Raw genomic sequence first — 16,727 nt, 5'->3', positions numbered from 1 at the left:
CCTGGCTACACCTTAAGGCAAATAGGAAGACCTCTAACTCTCTCTCTCTCTCTGACCACACTCCTCTACGCCACCCCTTTACTGCTGGACAGGTTTCCCATTTTAACCAATGACAACCAATCAACTGCCAGCACATTACTGCTGAGCCATTCTGACCCAGCACTTCCATAAAAATATTGCAGCCAGTTGCATCAGCTAGCAAACTCAAGCCTGCAGACTTACTATCTCACACAGCATTCTGTGAATCCCAACATAGAGGTGGGCGTGACCTAACCTGTCCAGGTAACAAAAGGACGAGTCACACAGCACTGTCTCTCTTTTTCACTTCCTTCTTTGTTGGACCAGTTTTTTAGCTGGGAGTGCTCTGCTATGTCTCTCAGCTAGCAGAAGCACTGGGATTATTCCCCATATGGGGTAGATCCACATGTACATATTTGTGACTAAGTCTGCCTCCAGGAATCCAACTGTGAACTGAAGTGAGTAAACTTCTTTTATTGACCTGCCACCCTGAACATTCCCACACAGGTCCTGTTTGTAGGCTGACCACAGGTAGCTTTTTTGTGCTGGTCGCGGGGGGTGGGTTACCGTGCGGCATGGTCTAAGTCTGGTCCTAGGTCGAGGGTAAGGAGGCTGTCCATCAGGGGCGAAGCGAGGTCCAAAGCAAGGAGTCAGGCATGGTCAGGAACTCAGGAGTGCAGGTCAGGGTGCCGGCAGGAACAGATAACCAACGATGTTGCTCCCATAACCTGGGACTGGGCTGACTGGCCTTTATGTCCTCTGAGGCATAGGGCAGTCCCGGCCCACAGGTGACTCGCCTCTCCTGGCCTTAAGACGAACACTCCTCCTGTAAGAACTTAGTTCCCTCTGTCTCTCTGCCCTGAGCCTCTGCAGCTCAGGAGAGGATGGAGGGTTACCGGACCCAGAGGCAACCTCACCTTCCCCTGACGGGGCTGAGAGTAGAGCACCTGCAGGCAATGGGTCCTCGATCATCTCCGGAGCCAGAGTGGATTCAGCTGGTGTCTGCTCCTGAGGATCCGGCACAGGTGGTTCTGGAGGCAGGGACTCCTGTGCAGGCTGGGATTCCTCCGGTTCAGCCTCCGAGTCCGAATCCCAGGCCATCACATCTTTTAATGTTCTCTCTAATCCCCAGCCCACTCCAAAATTCACGGGGCTTCTCCTATAAGGATCTGTGTCCTCTGCACCTGAGAATGCGGAAGGGAGTAACAGCATTCAAATCCCCATTCAGCCATTAAACTCACCCGGTGAGCTGGGAGGTCACCATCTCTCAACCTAACATACCTCACAGGATTGTTGTGAAGAAAAAATGTGGGGAGGGAGAGAAGTACATCCATCACCTCGTGCTCCTTGCAGGAGAGGTGGGAAATAAGTGTAATACTAAATGGCTAAAATGAGCCAGGAAGTCCTTTTGAATCAAATCAAGCAGTCCATTCTCCATTGTCCAAGTCTAAAGGGGAGGGGGGAATGACACAAACCCCAAGGAATGGCAAAACACAGTTTCAAAATGAACCAGGCAGTTTATTTTACACTGTCTGTCTCCTTTGGAACATGTGTAACTATATGTTTCTCATCAAGCACAACTCTGAATTTACTCGCTGGAAGATAGGAGCAGGCTGGGTCATATATCATAAAGCAATTCCTTCAAATTGTGTTATTTTCCTTCATAACTTTCATTCTAAATGGGCTGGAGAATTATCCTTAGAAACAGTAATCTCAGAACCTGAGCTCCCTGCTATCTGTTGTACCTGTCTCTTGCGGGGGGGGGGGGGGAGGAGCAGCAGCTAAATTTCATTTTTGACGTTTTCCTAGAAAGCAATGAGGTTTTTCAAGTGTGCAACTGGAACACTTTGAAAGCCCAGTGTAAGAGGAACAAGCAACATCCCAAGAGAAGACTTTGTATCTATGAAGGATCTGAGATGAATATCATTAGACTGGTGTTTGTTGAGAGTTTTTCAGGGACCCCTATTGCCATCATACAGCTACAGTCATTGCCATCATACAGCTACTGTCCCCAGAATCCCCTGGAAACCCCAAGGCTCATCTAATCTAACCCCTGCAATGCAGGAATCTCAACTAAATCATACATGACAGATGGCCGTACAACATCTGCTTAAAAACTTCCAAGGAAGGAGAGTCCACCATGTCCTAAGGAAGTCCGTGCCACTGGCCAACAGCTCTTGCTGTTGGAAAGTTCTTTCTGATATTTAGTCGTAATCTCCTTTCTTGTAACTTGACTCTGTTGGTTTGAGCAGGAGAAAACAAACTTGCTCCATTTCCCATGCAACAGCTCCTTACATATTTGAAGGTGGCTATTATATCTCCTCTCAGTTTTGTCTTTTCCAGGCTTAAAAGCCCCAACTCCCTCAACTGTTCCTCAAAGGCATGGTTTCCAGACCCTTAATCAACTTGGTCACCCTCCTTAGGGCAACCAAGAACTTTCAGCACTTTTAACAAACTGCAGTTCCCCATATTCTTTTGAGTTATTCAAAGTGGTATCCTACTGTTTAATTGTATGGTACAGGTGGATCCCTGGGATTCTCCGGGTGCTTTGGATCACAAAACCCATCATCCCTGATCTGGCTGTGGCTGATGGAGTATAATATCTGAAGGGCACCAGTCTCTCTCTCTCTCTCTCTCTCTCTCTCTCTCTCTCTCTCTGTGTGTGTGTGTGTGTGTGAGAGAGAGAGAGAGAGAGAGAGAGAGAGAGAGAGAGAGAATTCTCAAGACGTCCACTCCATCTTGTTGATTTTGGATAGCTAGACTTGAGCATTTTTTCTTCCTTTTTTTTTTTGGCAGCCATGTGCTGGGCTCGAGTGAAGTTGGAATCGTTCCAGTTGTGTAAATGCCTCCTGGAGCTCCTCTAGCTTTCCTCAATGCTACCCCGCAGAGACGCATTCGCTTAAGCAGTGCAGAAATAAAGCAAGCCTGCTGTGGGGTTCCTCAGGCACCCATTGCACAAATGCCGGCCACTTCATAGAGCCATTTCAGCCTTCCAAAGGCTAGAGGAACACAACCATCCAGTGTGTGCAAAGGTGTGTTGCGGACAGTTTAGAAGTAGGCAAAGGAGACCACTAAACTCTTGGAAGTCCAACAGCCAGGGCTTTATTGTCAGCCTCATGAGGTAGATGATTATTTTTGCTAACCAACCTTATGTTTGCATGTTCTTTACACGAGTCCCTTGAGGCAGCAGTGATACAACGGGCAGCAATATCCAATTAGCACATGGCACTGGCTTCTTCCACTTCCTGGAATGCCTTAGCTGTTGCCTCTAACATATATCATTATTGGATTTATGGAGATTGGAACCGTCTTTATTTCTCAGGCCCCAAATGCATTGCACTGTTAAGGCTTGCTGAAGCCTTGTGGAAGAAGCCTTACCCATGTCCATGAAAAAACAGATCCTTAATTTAACTGGAAAGAGTAAAGGATAGCAAAGAAAGCTTAACATGCCTCTGTACCACGTCCCCTTTGTTACTAAATTTCAGCATAGCTTGCAGATTTAATAAATAGGACAATAAATTAATGTTTTATAAATGTTGTTAATGCTCACATTAATTACATGGGAAGCTCTCTGATGTTACTTTGAGATGTTTTGAGTAAAATAACTAATATTTCTCTCTCCCCCTTTTAAAATGTAGCCAGAATAAATCAACCACATTTTGGGCAGCTGCTGAGCTGTTAGTTGGTTTGAATTCAGCTGGCAGGAGCCCAGGAAATTTTCTGGAAGCACCTGATGATGTTGCATTGTTGAAAAATAATTGGATGTGGCCCTTACCAGGACCTAGATGGAAGAGCAGGCATAGGCAAACTCTGGCCCTCCAGATGTTTTGAGACTACAATTCCCATAATCCCGGACCACTGTTCCTGTTAGCTAGGGATAATGGGAATTCTAGTTCCAATCTGGAGGGCCAGAGTTTGCCTATGCCTGTGGAAAAGAATAGAGTTAATTTGCTAACACAGGCATGTGTGGCCTTCCAGATGTTGTTTGATTCCAACTCCCTTAACCCTCCCCCCAGTCAGCATGGTCTGGGGATGATGCTCCCAGATGACAGTATAGTCCGACAACATCTGGAGGGCCACAAGTTCTCAATCCATTTGATAATGCAATATTATAAGTGCTGGGAACATCGGGGGGGGGGGGGGGGACGGACACAAAGACCGTGTCTTCCTGCATTGTGTTACTGTTTTCCTTCGCAACCAGCCAAACATTGGGCCAACTTGTTTTCCCCCAACAGAAATGTGAACCACCTGGGAAGTGGCTTACTTACCTCCCTCATTTTTAGATTTTTCTACCTTCATGGGTCCCTTTCCCATATCTACAGCATCTCTGCCCTTTGCAAAGGATTCTAGAATAAGTTCTAGGGCAAGGATAGCCTTTGTGGTGTCATCCACATCATGGCCAGTGTACAGAGGGTAAGGGAGCTGCAGTCTAGTAACATCAGAAGGGCAGCACATTTATTTCCCCATGTTAGGAAATAAATTTAGTTCACTCAGGAGGCTCACTGGGCTTGCTGACCTTCACTTCCATTCCACATGCACTGAGAATGTACACTAGAATATACCAGTGCTCTCCAGAACTGGCCGCACATGGTAGAGTTAGTTTGGTACAATTGAGAAGCTATCATTCAATAAAGCTCATCCTCCCTTTCATCAAGAAACTCCCAATTAGCTTCCAGGAAAGCCCATGGACACAGTTTGCAAACCGTAGTTAATGGCTGCTTGGAGTGTCAATAATTTTGCTATGGGTGCAGTGGAGTGGCCTGGGGGAAGATAGAAGTCCTCATAAGATGCAATTCTTTGAAGACAAGGCCTGTGTGATTGAGCACATAGAAGAAGCTAATTTGAGGGTTCTCATATTTGAGTTACTGGGACGCGGGTGCCACAGAACCTTGGGCTCGCCGATCAAAAGGTCAGTGGTTCGAATACCCGCAACAGGGTGAGCTCCCATTGCTCAGTCCCAGCTCCTGCCAACCTAGCAGTTTGAAAGCACATCAAAGTAGATAAATAGGTACCACTCCGGCGGAAAGGTAAACGGCGTTTCTGTGCACTGCTCTGGTTTCGCCAGAAGTGGCTTAGTCATGCTGGCCACATGACCAGGAAAAACTGTCTGTGGACAAACATTGGCTCCCTTGGCCAGTAAAGCGAGATGAGCGCCGCAACCCCAGAGTCGTTCACGACTGGACTTAACTGTCAGGGGTCCTTTATATTTGAGTTTAAGAACTCTGTCATCATTCCTGCAGCTGAATAGTAATTCCAATAATACAGCCAACCTATGCATGAAAGTCCTTTTCACATTGCTAGGAATGTATTATATGCTATGTTTTTCTTTTGTCTGTGGCAAACAATGCACAGCAAAGAAGATATTATTTCCTGGTTGAAAATACTGCATATTAAGTGTCCTGTCCCTCATTCAATCCAGCTGTAAAACACAAACAGTTAGATTTCAGCTAAGATAATGCATTGATTTGCATTTCCTTCCATGACTCTTTTCATAGACAGAAGCAAATCTATTTTTTTCACAGGGAAAAAAATGATTTTGTTGCAAGAAATTTAGTTTCCCAGTTTTGTTAAAAAAAACCAAATGCCTTCATTTAATTGTCCTTAACCTTCACTTCAAATATTCAAACATCCAAGTCTTTTATATGCTCACACTCTTTGATTTACACATGGAACATTTCACAACAAAAAGTAGTGCCCGGTGACCCACATTAGGAAATCATGAATAGAGATTTATTAAATTTATATCCCACCATGCCTCCCACAGGAGCCCAGGGCATCAAACAACAAGTGATAATAAAAACATATTTAAAAGCAATTTCAAACCGGGATAGATCTCAACTTAAAAGGCTTGTTGGAATAGGAAAGTCTTCAGTAGACGCCTGTCTAAGGGGGTGGGGATCCCAGAAAAGGTCTGATGACTACATTGTGTGGAATGGGATCTCCTAATCAGATGGGATCTGCAGGAGGCCCTCAACTCCAGACACTGGGTACACAAAAGGTGAGATTATCTGTCAGGTATACCAAAACCAGCACCTTGAATCTAGCCCAGCAACTAGTTGGCAGCCAGTGAAATTTTTTCATCAGCAGGATAACATGTTGGTTGTTGTTGTTTAGTCGTTTAGTCGTGTCCGACTCTTCGTGACCCCATGGACCAGAGCACGCCAGGCACTTCTGTCTTCCACTGCCTCCCTCAGTTTGGTCAAACTCATGCTGGTAGCTTCCAGAACACTGCCCAACCATCTCGTCCTCTGTCGTCCCCTTCTCCTTGTGCCCTCCATCTTTCCCAACATCAGGGTCTTTTCCAGGGAGTCTTCTCTTCTCATGTGGTAGCCAAAGTATTGGAGCCTCAGCTTCAGGATCTGTCCTTCCAGTGAGCACTCAGGGCTGATTTCCTTCAGAATGGAGAGGTTTGATCTTCTTGCAGTCCATGGGACTCTCAAGAGTCTCCTCCAGCACCAGAATTCAAAAGCATCAATTCTTCGGTGATTAGCCTTCTTTATGGTCCAGCTCTCACTTCCATACATCACTACTGGGGAAATCATAGCTTTTACTATACGGACCTTTGTTGGCAAGGTGGTGTCTCTACTTTTTGAGATGCTGTCTTCATGTCTTCAGTGTCTTCACTGTCTTCAGTGATCCCCTTCATGGATCATTGCCTTGCCGTGGTGAAGGGCTTGAATAACTCAGAGAAGATATGAATTATGCCGAGCAGGGCACCCAAGATGAACAGGTCATAGTGAAGAGTTTTGACCAAATGTGATCCACCTGGAGGAGGAACCGGCAAGCCACTCCAGTATCCCTGCCAAGAAAACTCCATGGACAAAGACAACATGTTGGTACTTTGTATCTATTTTTCTTCCATGTGCCTTGCATGGCAGCTGCTGGTACAAGTAGAATTGGTCGTCCTACTTGTCAAGGAGAAGAGGATGGCAAAGGACAGGCTGGCTGCTGAGCCTGTTCTATGAGCCAGAGCTCTGCTTTCGCCTTCTGAGTGCAGCAAAGCATCAGGGAAAACCATAGTTGTAAACAAGCATGAGAATAACGATTGGGGGTAGACGTTTCCCTGCAAACATTTTCACACCCCTTGAAACAGCAGTTTTCCAGTGTAAACAGAACCTCATGAAAATTCAGCCCAGTGCTACATGCAGTATTGTCCACCCAGGGAGTGGAAGAAGCAGTGCCAGCCAGATTTCTGCCAGTATTTGTTTTCTTTTGCAAGGCAATGGGCCATCTGTCACACAGCCACCAAAACCAACTTCCCTGTTGATTGGCTGCCCACTGAAGCTGCTTTAATGTCTGGAAGTCTGGATAATTTGGTTGCTTGACCTATGCCAACACTCTCCTCTCCAGATGAAGTCTGCTTTGCAGAGTCAGGGTGACATCATGGGTCAGTATTGTCTACTTTGCCTGGCAGTGACTTTCAGGTGGAGCTGAGAAATATTTTTTTCAGGCCAAGGTCCAAATTCCAGCCATGCAAAACTCAGAGATTTCTACCCTCTCACACAACTCATCTCTCCATCCTCGAAAAGAACTCAAGGAAGGTTTTCTTGGTGTAGAGCCTGCAGAGAGTCATGAGGGTCAAACAATGTGACCTGGAGGGAAAGAAAATGGAGACTATCCTTTGCCCCTTTTCAATCTTCTTGTTTTGATGGGCTCTACTTTAGCATAATAGCGACGCGGGTGGCGCTGTGGGTTAAACCACAGAGCCTAGGACTTGCCGATCAGAAGGTTGGCGGTTCGCATCCCCGCAACGTTGTGAGCTCCCGTTGCTCAGTCCCTGCTCCTGCCAACCTAGCAGTTTGAAAGCACGTCAAAGTGCAAGTAGATAAGTAGGTACTGCTCCGACAGGAAGGTAGATGGCGTTTCCGTTTGCTGCTCTGGTTCACCAGAAGTGGCTTAGTCATGCTGGCCACATGACCTGGAAGCTGTACGCTGGCTCCCTCAGCCCCGCAACCCCAGAGTCGGTCATGACTGGACCTAATGGTCAGGGGTCCCTTTACCTTTACCTTACTTTAGCATGATACACAAGATAATCAGACAAGATGGCTACTCTCTCTTTTGGAGAAGATGCAACCAGCAAAAACAGAGAACTGGGATGTTTCACCAAATGGACTTTGTCGCCTAATGCATTATCATATGCACACATGCGCTTGTAGGTTTTTCGCAAATGGGCAAGCTTGTTTATAGTTAGCAAATGCTTGGGGGGGGGGACAGGACCGGATTTGTGTTTTCTCTGTTTGATCAGCTCGGAGCCCTTGGGACAGGGTAAACTACAATGATAGATAAATAAACAGAACAAATGTGTTGCTTACCTATAGGCTAACCATTTGATGGCAACCAAAACATGCTGTAGAAATGAACCCAACACTGATCTAATTATGTACTGATCCTTATCGGTAGCATTTGGTATCAATCATTGAGGAGAGAGAGAGAGAGAGATTCCTACTGTGACTCAGTTAACTCACCCTTGTCTATAATATTCGTGTTTTAGTGACAGGTCTGCACTTACTGTTTTTCCCCCAGTGTGCCCAATGAATGTCATAGATGCTTTAGTTGAGATGCCTACATTGTAGGGGGTTGGCTTTTGGTTGTCCCTTCCAACTCTACAATTCTATGATTCTATGAGGTTTTTTGTTTCCTGGCCTAAAAATGTAAGACTGCAATCCTATGTATGTTTGCCTGAGAGGAAGTCCGATGGTGAATGAAGAGGGAAACAGACATTCAAATGTGCACAGACCAGCCCTTAACAGTGGTGCCATGCCTGCATTTTCTCATTTAAATCCTGGTACTCTTTGTTCAAAAATTTAAAAAGGAACCTTAGAAGTGCCATTTTGGGAGGTGGGGAGTTATATGTGATTATTTCTTGGAAGTGCCAATATCTCTGTGATGTGCAAAATCACCAAAACTGTGTCTGCATCAATTGTTTGATTGTTTTTAAGAGTTTGTAGGATTTTCTTCTAATCCTTTGCTATGGGCTCCTTGGTGACACCTAAACATGCCCAGGAGATGGAAAGACGTAGATCCTTCCTTCATTGGAGAACATCTCCCAAAACTAATTTGATTCAGCTCATTCTGGTCCATTGGTCTTATTTCCCGATCCTCTGTGTTGTGCTTTTTTTATATAATGTAACCCTTTTTCTCTATGATTATGTGGCACAAGTCTTCTTTTTGGGTGTCCTGCAAACAAATGCTCTTCGAAACCCAAGGTTATCCCTCACCCCCAATGTTTATTCGTGTAACCAGGAGCAGGCCTTATAATCTCATTGCGATTCTGAAATGGGTCAATTGCTTAAAGGTAAAGGTACCCCTGCCCGTACGGGCCAGTCTTGACAGACTCTGGGGTTATGCGCCTGTCAGGGAACTGCCATCGGAGAGTCAGGTGGTGGAAGGGCTCAAGGAGGCTAGGAGACCCTCGGATGCTGAGGAAGGAACCAGCAGGGGGAGAGAGAGAGTTCCTGCAGAAACTCAGTCGGAGGGAGGGCTCCAAGATACTTCCAGTGAGAATAGCGGAGAAGTCTCAGGACCTCCGCTGGGGACGCCTACTCCACGCAGTAAACTGTCACGCAGAGAATCCAGACGGAGAGTTTCCGTTAAGGAACTCTTATGTTGGCGTAAATTCCGGAAGCGCCCACTGACGGATTCTGCCAGCGATTGAGGTAGCCATGCACCCATGGCTCCGCGGTCTGGGAGAGTTTTAGAAACTGATTGCATGATTTGAGAACTCAACCATTTACACACAAGCAGCCCCTTAACCCATAACAGTCCCCATCTCACTCAAGAGGCCGGGGGCCAGCGCTGTCCAGAGAGACTTCCGGGTCACGTGGCCAGCGTGACATCACTGCTCTCGCGAGCCAGAGCCGCACACGGAAACGCCGTTTACCTTCCCGCTAGTAAGCGGTCCCTATTTATCTACTTGCACCCGGGGGTGCTTTCGAACTGCTAGGTTGGCAGGCGCTGGGACCGAGCAGCGGGAGCGCACCCCGCTGCAGGGATTCGAACCGCCGACCTTTCGATCGGCAAGCTCTAGGCGCTGAGGCTTTTACCCACAGCGCCACCCGCGTCCCGGTCAATTGCTTAGTGTGGGTTTATTCTGACTTTGAACCAAGGATTGCCCCCTCTGATTCACTGCAGCACATGAGTTGCAAAAACGCTGCATGGAGAGTTACTCTAAATAGAGACATAGTCTACCCAAAGCATCCTACAAGGCTTTGCGATTGCTTTTCTATGCACAAATATTATGCCCCCTTCAAAATTAGGGCAGGATGCCAGTTTTAGTGGCTGCCTCCTGTTCTGGGATAACACTGACTTCTTCCCTTCGTTTGTTGTTGGTTCTGAGATTTTTTTGCATACCATGCTGGTGGTTTTAAGTGACATTTTGCACATGAAATCCTAGGAAACAAAAATACTCTTTGTGGACCACCAAGGAAGAGCTGAATCCCCACCACCACCTCTCAAGTTCCAGGTCGTGCAATAAAGTTAGATTTAAGATCATTTCTTTGTTGATTCCCACACTTTGAATCAGATGTCCGTATGCATTTCCTAATACCTCGGCCTCTCTTCTTTGTTGTTGTTTACATTAAATTTACATAACTATCATATGCTGAATAAGCTCTAAAATTAAGTTCCATGATATCAGGACACAACAATTTCTACTTTCACTATATAAGTAATGAGGAATTCTGGAGGTCCTTCCCAGTTGGCTCAGGAGAGTAAGAAAACTGTCAAAAATTGCACAGAGCGTTAAGTCCGATACGGCAATGTCTGTGAAAGGTTTGAGCTGTGTTTTAAAATCACACTTACTCCCTTTCATTATTTCAAGAACACAGGAGTTGGGGCTATTTAGTAAGATTATTACTAGTAAAGGGACGCGGGTGGCACTGTGGTCTAAACTACTGAGCCACTTGGGTTTGCCAATCGGAAGGTCAGCAGTTCAAATCCCTGCGACAGAGTGAGCTCCCGTTGCTTGGTCCCAGCTCCTGCCAACCTAGCAGTTCAAAGGCATGCCAAAAAGTGCAAGTAGATAAAGAGGTACCGCTCCGGCGGGAAGGTAAACGGTGTTTCCGTGCGCTGCTCTGGTTCGCCAGAAGCGGCTTAGTCCTGCTGGCCACATGACCCGGAAAAACTGTCTGTGGACAAACGCTGGCTCCCTTGGCCTGTAAAGCGAGATGAGCGCCACAACCCCAGAGACGTCTGCGACTGGACCTAATGGTCAGGGGTCCCTTTACCTTTACCTTTACGTTTTTATTACTGGTAAGGTGGCATTGCTCATAGCTCTTTATACTGGATAAGAGAGCACAGTGATTCTGTTAGAGCTGGATTTTGGGGCATGGCTTAGGGCCCTGCATCCTAAAGGACCATCTGAGGAGACAGGGACAGCAGCATGAAACAGACAGTGCCAGCACTCAGCGCGGACAGCCGTATACCAGGGCTGATGCCAGTTGCTGCAATCTCCATTCTTAAAGCATTTAGTTGAGCAAGTGAACCACTGTGGCTCCAGCTGTAACTGTCACCTTCATTTCCCCCAAATGCCTGAGAGCCCAGCTCAGAGGCATTCTGGGAAAAGGAAGATGGAGGTAACTATTGGCGTCTCAGCAGCAGACGTGGCTCCAAGTGGCAAGTCTAACCAACTAAATGTTTAGAAAGAAGTCAGGGAAGTTCCACAGAGACTGTATGTTTAGGAAGGAGGACAAGGGATGGAAGGATCAGTCCGTTTCAGTCCTCTATTTCTAATTTTTTCAATCATAAATTCATTTCTCCAAATTTCTGCAGCAATTTGCATTTAAAAAAACATTCATGAAAATGCTTTAGCCTTTTAGTGCAAACTTCTCCTAATAAATACATTTTACATGTAGTTTTTGGGACGCAGGTGGTGCTGTGGGTTAAAGCCTCAGCGCCTAGGACTTGCCGATCGAAAGGTCGGCGGTTCGAATCCCTGCGGCGGGGTGCGCTCCCGCTGCTCGGTCCCAGCGCCTGCCAACCTAGCAGTTCGAAAGCACCTCCAGGTGCAAGTAGATAAATAGGGACCGCTTACCAGCGGGAAGGTAAACGGCGTTTCCGTGTGCGGCTCTGGCTCGCCAGAGCAGCAATGTCACGCTGGCCACATGACCCGGAAGTGTCTCCGGACAGCGCTGGCCCCTGGCCTCTTAAGTGAGAGGGGCGCACAACCCCAGAGTCTGTCAAGATTGGCCCGTACGGGCAGGGGTACCTTTACCTTTACCTTACATGTAGTTTTGACATTTGTGCAAGCCATGCCCTCTACTATAATGTATTCGTGCATGTTAGTTTCACAAATATATCCATTTTTATGCACACTTCCCCCTTTTTTTGCATTTTTGTTAACATTGGTTAGTTGGAAAACTACCTCAATAGATAGATAGGATAGGATTCGGCCATTTGTTGAGTAGGACCATTCAGTAATGAATGAAGATTACTGGGTAATCTTTTCCAGAGCTTACAAGCAACAGCCAAGGCGGCAGAAATATGTGTCAAACATCCTGGTGTGGAGAATATTCCTCACTTCAGTTAGTTAGCATTGGCCTGCACCTCCTCCCAAAGGGCCAAATAACAAATATGTGATTTAGTCAAGTTCTCCCAGTCTCCTGGCAAGACATTAAATTCCCTGAGGCATCTGTCAGTTCGCTGAGACATCCTTGGAGGTGAAGGCTGTGGCAAGAGCGTGCTTTTACTTGGAGCTTTTTAACACAAGAGAGCCAGATTCCCTCATGTTCAATAATAAGGTCCAGTTTGCAGTTTTGGAAAAAGGCAGGATGCACTGTCCACCTGTATCACTTCCATATGCAGGTGGAGGACTCACGTTTGAATGTCCTCCCATGATAAGAAAAGAAAAATCATGCACCAATAAAATAAACATGTCAAAGAGGGAACTAGGTTATGTACCTTTCTCCTGACATGCTAGTTTCCCATCAGCTTGGCATAAAAGCAGATCAAACGATCAGTGGCTGGAAGGATCCAGCCACCCTTCATGCTGTTTCCTTACTTCTTCATGCCGTTTCCTTACTTTTATTGGAAAGCTGGTGTGTTAACACCAAAAAGGTCTGCTTAGCTGTGAAGCATAGGGGCTAACTCCTAGGGGTCCCTTTGTCCTCACAATAAAATATTTGTCTGTTGGGGTTACCCTGAATGTGCTCAAGACTGGCCCTACCACTGGGCAGAGTGAGGTAACTGCCTCAGGTGGCAGAAGGTGTGGGCAATGGCATCAGCCTCTTAGTCCTGGGTTTCCTGACACACCTTTCCTTTGGAGGAGAGAGTTGTGTTTGTGCCACACAGATTGTCCAGCCCCTCACAACTAGCTTGCAGTCTCAGGTAGGGTGGGATGATTCTAGCTCCTTGCCATGAGATGGTAAGTAGAAAAGAACTAAGCAGGGGTCCCGGGATTCTGCTTTGACTCCTCACAGGGCTGAGTGTGATGCGAACAATGCTTTATCTCAGACAACAACCTGCCCTGAGGCACTCAGTGAGGCAAACTCTTATTAAAGTTTTTACAGATCAGTCCACGCCCTTTAGATTATCTGTGTGCCACAGTCAGAAAGCAGAAATCAACAGGCTGCACCATGCCAGAGCTGTCTGCAAGGAAGCAACGCTTTTACAAGACAGGTGGTCCATGCAAGCTGTGAGACAGCAAAACAAAACCTGCCTCTAAATCTGGATTTTTTCGATAATCTGACATGGAGAAAATGTTTTTCCTAGCCTTGTGGTGAAACCCTCAAACCCCTGGCCTGAATATGTAGATTCATAAATGCTTTTCAATCTCCAAAACACATTTCATGAGTCAGGGCTAGGTCTGTGTGGGGCTTTCCAGATGTTGCCCCCATCATCCCTGACTGTGTGTCACACTGACTGGCACCGAGGGGAATTGGAGCCCAACGACATCTGATGGGCTCCCCCTGCTATAAATTACCTCACAACAACCATCCTGTCAGATTGTAGAGCAGAGTTATTGCCATATTGGAAAGCTGAGCACGAGTGGCTGACCTAAAGCTGGTAGCTGGTTTGTTTGTGGCCAGAGCAACATTTGAACAAGGGACATCTTGTTTCACAGCTGAGTCATGACGCCACCTCACATAAACTCCATCAGCCTTCAGGTAAACGTTGAGACAACAAGGGAAGCCCACTGAAGGAGTTTCTCCAGGAGAAAAACATTTAGGTCAGTTGCCATTGGAGTGGGTTGCAAGGAAGGAGGAAATTACAGATAAGCAAAATCCAAACGCACATGGGACTAAATCGTTCTTCAACATGGGAGTAATGCTGATTACACGTCTAGTAGAAATTCAGCCGGCATGCATGGCTTATGTTTCAAGTTTCACAATGGCTCAGTTCACTAAAGGTTCAGTCAGTGCAAACTTTCTAAAGCAGACATACTTAGTGTGCACTTCCTGGGTATGTAGCCAAAAATGACATTAGACTGTACACACCCAGATACCCCAAACTACATTGGGATTTCAGTTATGCACAGTTTCTGAGGAGAAATATTTCCTGCATACCTAGAATGATTTTCTCTTCCCTGCAGCTCCCTGGGGGGGCGGGGGGCAATAAGGAGAACAGAAGAAGAACCCTGAGGGCAAAGGCCGATCCTGCCCCACATCCCATCTTCCATGGCAGTCAACCAGATGTTGACCATGGGAAGCCCGCAAGGAAGACAGGGATGCCATGGCCCTCAGTTGTTTTTGTTCTCCAGCAGCTCCTCTTCCTCTGGCACTGATCATGTCATATAGCCATCAAGTAGGCACCTTAGCCATATCTCCCACAGATTTCTCGAATCCCTTTTTGAAGCCATTTAAGAGGGTAAAGTAAAGGTAAAGGGACCCCTGACTGGTAAGCATCACTAATTCAGGATTCCATAAGTAAATTCTGTGCCTTGAGAAGCTGCATCTGAACTAATCTCCCAGCGTTCAGCATCATGGATAACACCATAGTCTTGTATTATGAGAGAAGGGGGGGGGGGGAATCTCATATCTACCAATCTAACAGCAGAATCCTGACCGTGTCTACTCAGAAATAAGACCTATTGAATTCAGTGGGACTTACTCCTCTGTGAATGAGGGGAGCCTAAATCCCCAATACAGTGGTAAAGGTAAAGGTAAAGGTAAAGGTACCCCTGCCCGTGCGGGCCAGTCTTGACAGACTCTGGGGTTGTGCGCCCATCTCACTTAAGAGGCCAGGGGCCAGCGCTGTCCGGAGACACTTCCGGGTCACATGGCCAGCGTGAGATCGCTGCTCTGGCCAGAGCCAGAGCCAGAGCCAGAGCCGCACACGGAAACGCCGTTTACCTTCCCGCTGGTAAGCGGTCCCTATTTATCTACTTGCACCCGGAGGTGCTTTCGAACTGCTAGGTTGGCAGGCGCTGGGACCGAGCAGCGGGAGCGCACCCCGCCGCAGGGATTCGAACCGCCGACCTTTCGATCGGCAAGCCCTAGGCGCTGAGGCTTTTACCCACAGCGCCACCTACGTCCCTAATACAGTGGTACCTCGGGTTAAATACTTAATTCGTTCCGGAGGTCCGTTTTTAACCTGAAACTGTTCTTAACCTGAAGCACCACTTTAGCTAATGGGGCCTCCTGCTGCCGCCACGCTACCGGAGCATGATTTCTGTTCTCATCCTGAAGCAAAGTTCTTAACCCGAGGTACTATTTCTGGGTTAGCAGAGTCTGTACCCTGAAGCATATGTAACCTGAAGCGTATGTAACCCGAGGTACCACTGTATTTCTATTCACTTCACTCCTGCCACATCAGGGGTGAGGAACCTCTGGCCGGGGGGCCAAATTCAGACCTCAGGACTCCCATTACGTAGCTCTGTCAGTTGAGCATGAGACTCTTGATCTCAATACCCATGTTGGGCAAAAGTTTCCTGCATTGCAGTGGGTTGGACTAGATGACTCTCATGGTCTCTTCCAACTCTACAACTCTATGGTTCTAAGGTTCCTGAACTTTGTTTTGACCAACTGCTTACCTTTCCTAATGCCAACCCCAAGCCCTGGCAGCAACATGCGGAGGCCCTGTCAGATTTTAGAAAAATATCTGACAGATCGTAAGAACAAATGCCTGTTTGTCAGTCATCCTCCACTACTTGGATCCAAGAACACCACCCACATCCAAACTACCGGCTCTCGCCAATCCCTCCCCTGCGGCGCACTCTTTTAATGTCAGAGAATGCAGCATTGTGTAGGAGGAAAGCTATGCCAGCTTGGCAGTGGAAAACTTTTGCTTATATCTAGGAGTGAATGCAACATTAGAGAAAATCTCCTGCATTTATTAATGGTATTCCAGGGATCAGCAGCCTAAGCTGAGAAAAAAATAATTTATGTTGTAGTAGCCTTTAACCACCTATCTAATCACCACCACCCCGACACACACACTTGAACAAAGCCACTGTTTTGCTCAGGTAAAGGTAAAGGGACCCCTGAGTGTTAAGTCCAATCACGGACGACTCTGCGGTTGCATGTTCATCTCGCTTTCAAGCCGAGGGAGCCGGCGTTTGTCCACAGATAGCTTCCGGGTCATGTGGCCAGCATGACTAAACCGCTTCGGGCGAACCAGAGCAGTGCAAGGAAACACCGTTTACCTTCCCGCCAGAGAGGTACCTACTTGCACTTTGACGTGCTTTCGAACTGCTAGGGTGGCAGGAGCAGGGACCAAGCAACGGGAGCTCACCCCGTTGCGGGGATTTGAACCGCCAACCTTCTGATCAGCAA

Source organism: Podarcis cretensis, assembly GCF_951804945.1.
Source record: "Podarcis cretensis genome assembly, chromosome: 5".
Classification (NCBI taxonomy): domain Eukaryota; kingdom Metazoa; phylum Chordata; class Lepidosauria; order Squamata; family Lacertidae; genus Podarcis; species Podarcis cretensis.
The sequence above is the reverse complement of the archived record's forward strand: the minus strand, read 5'-3'. Positions refer to the sequence as shown.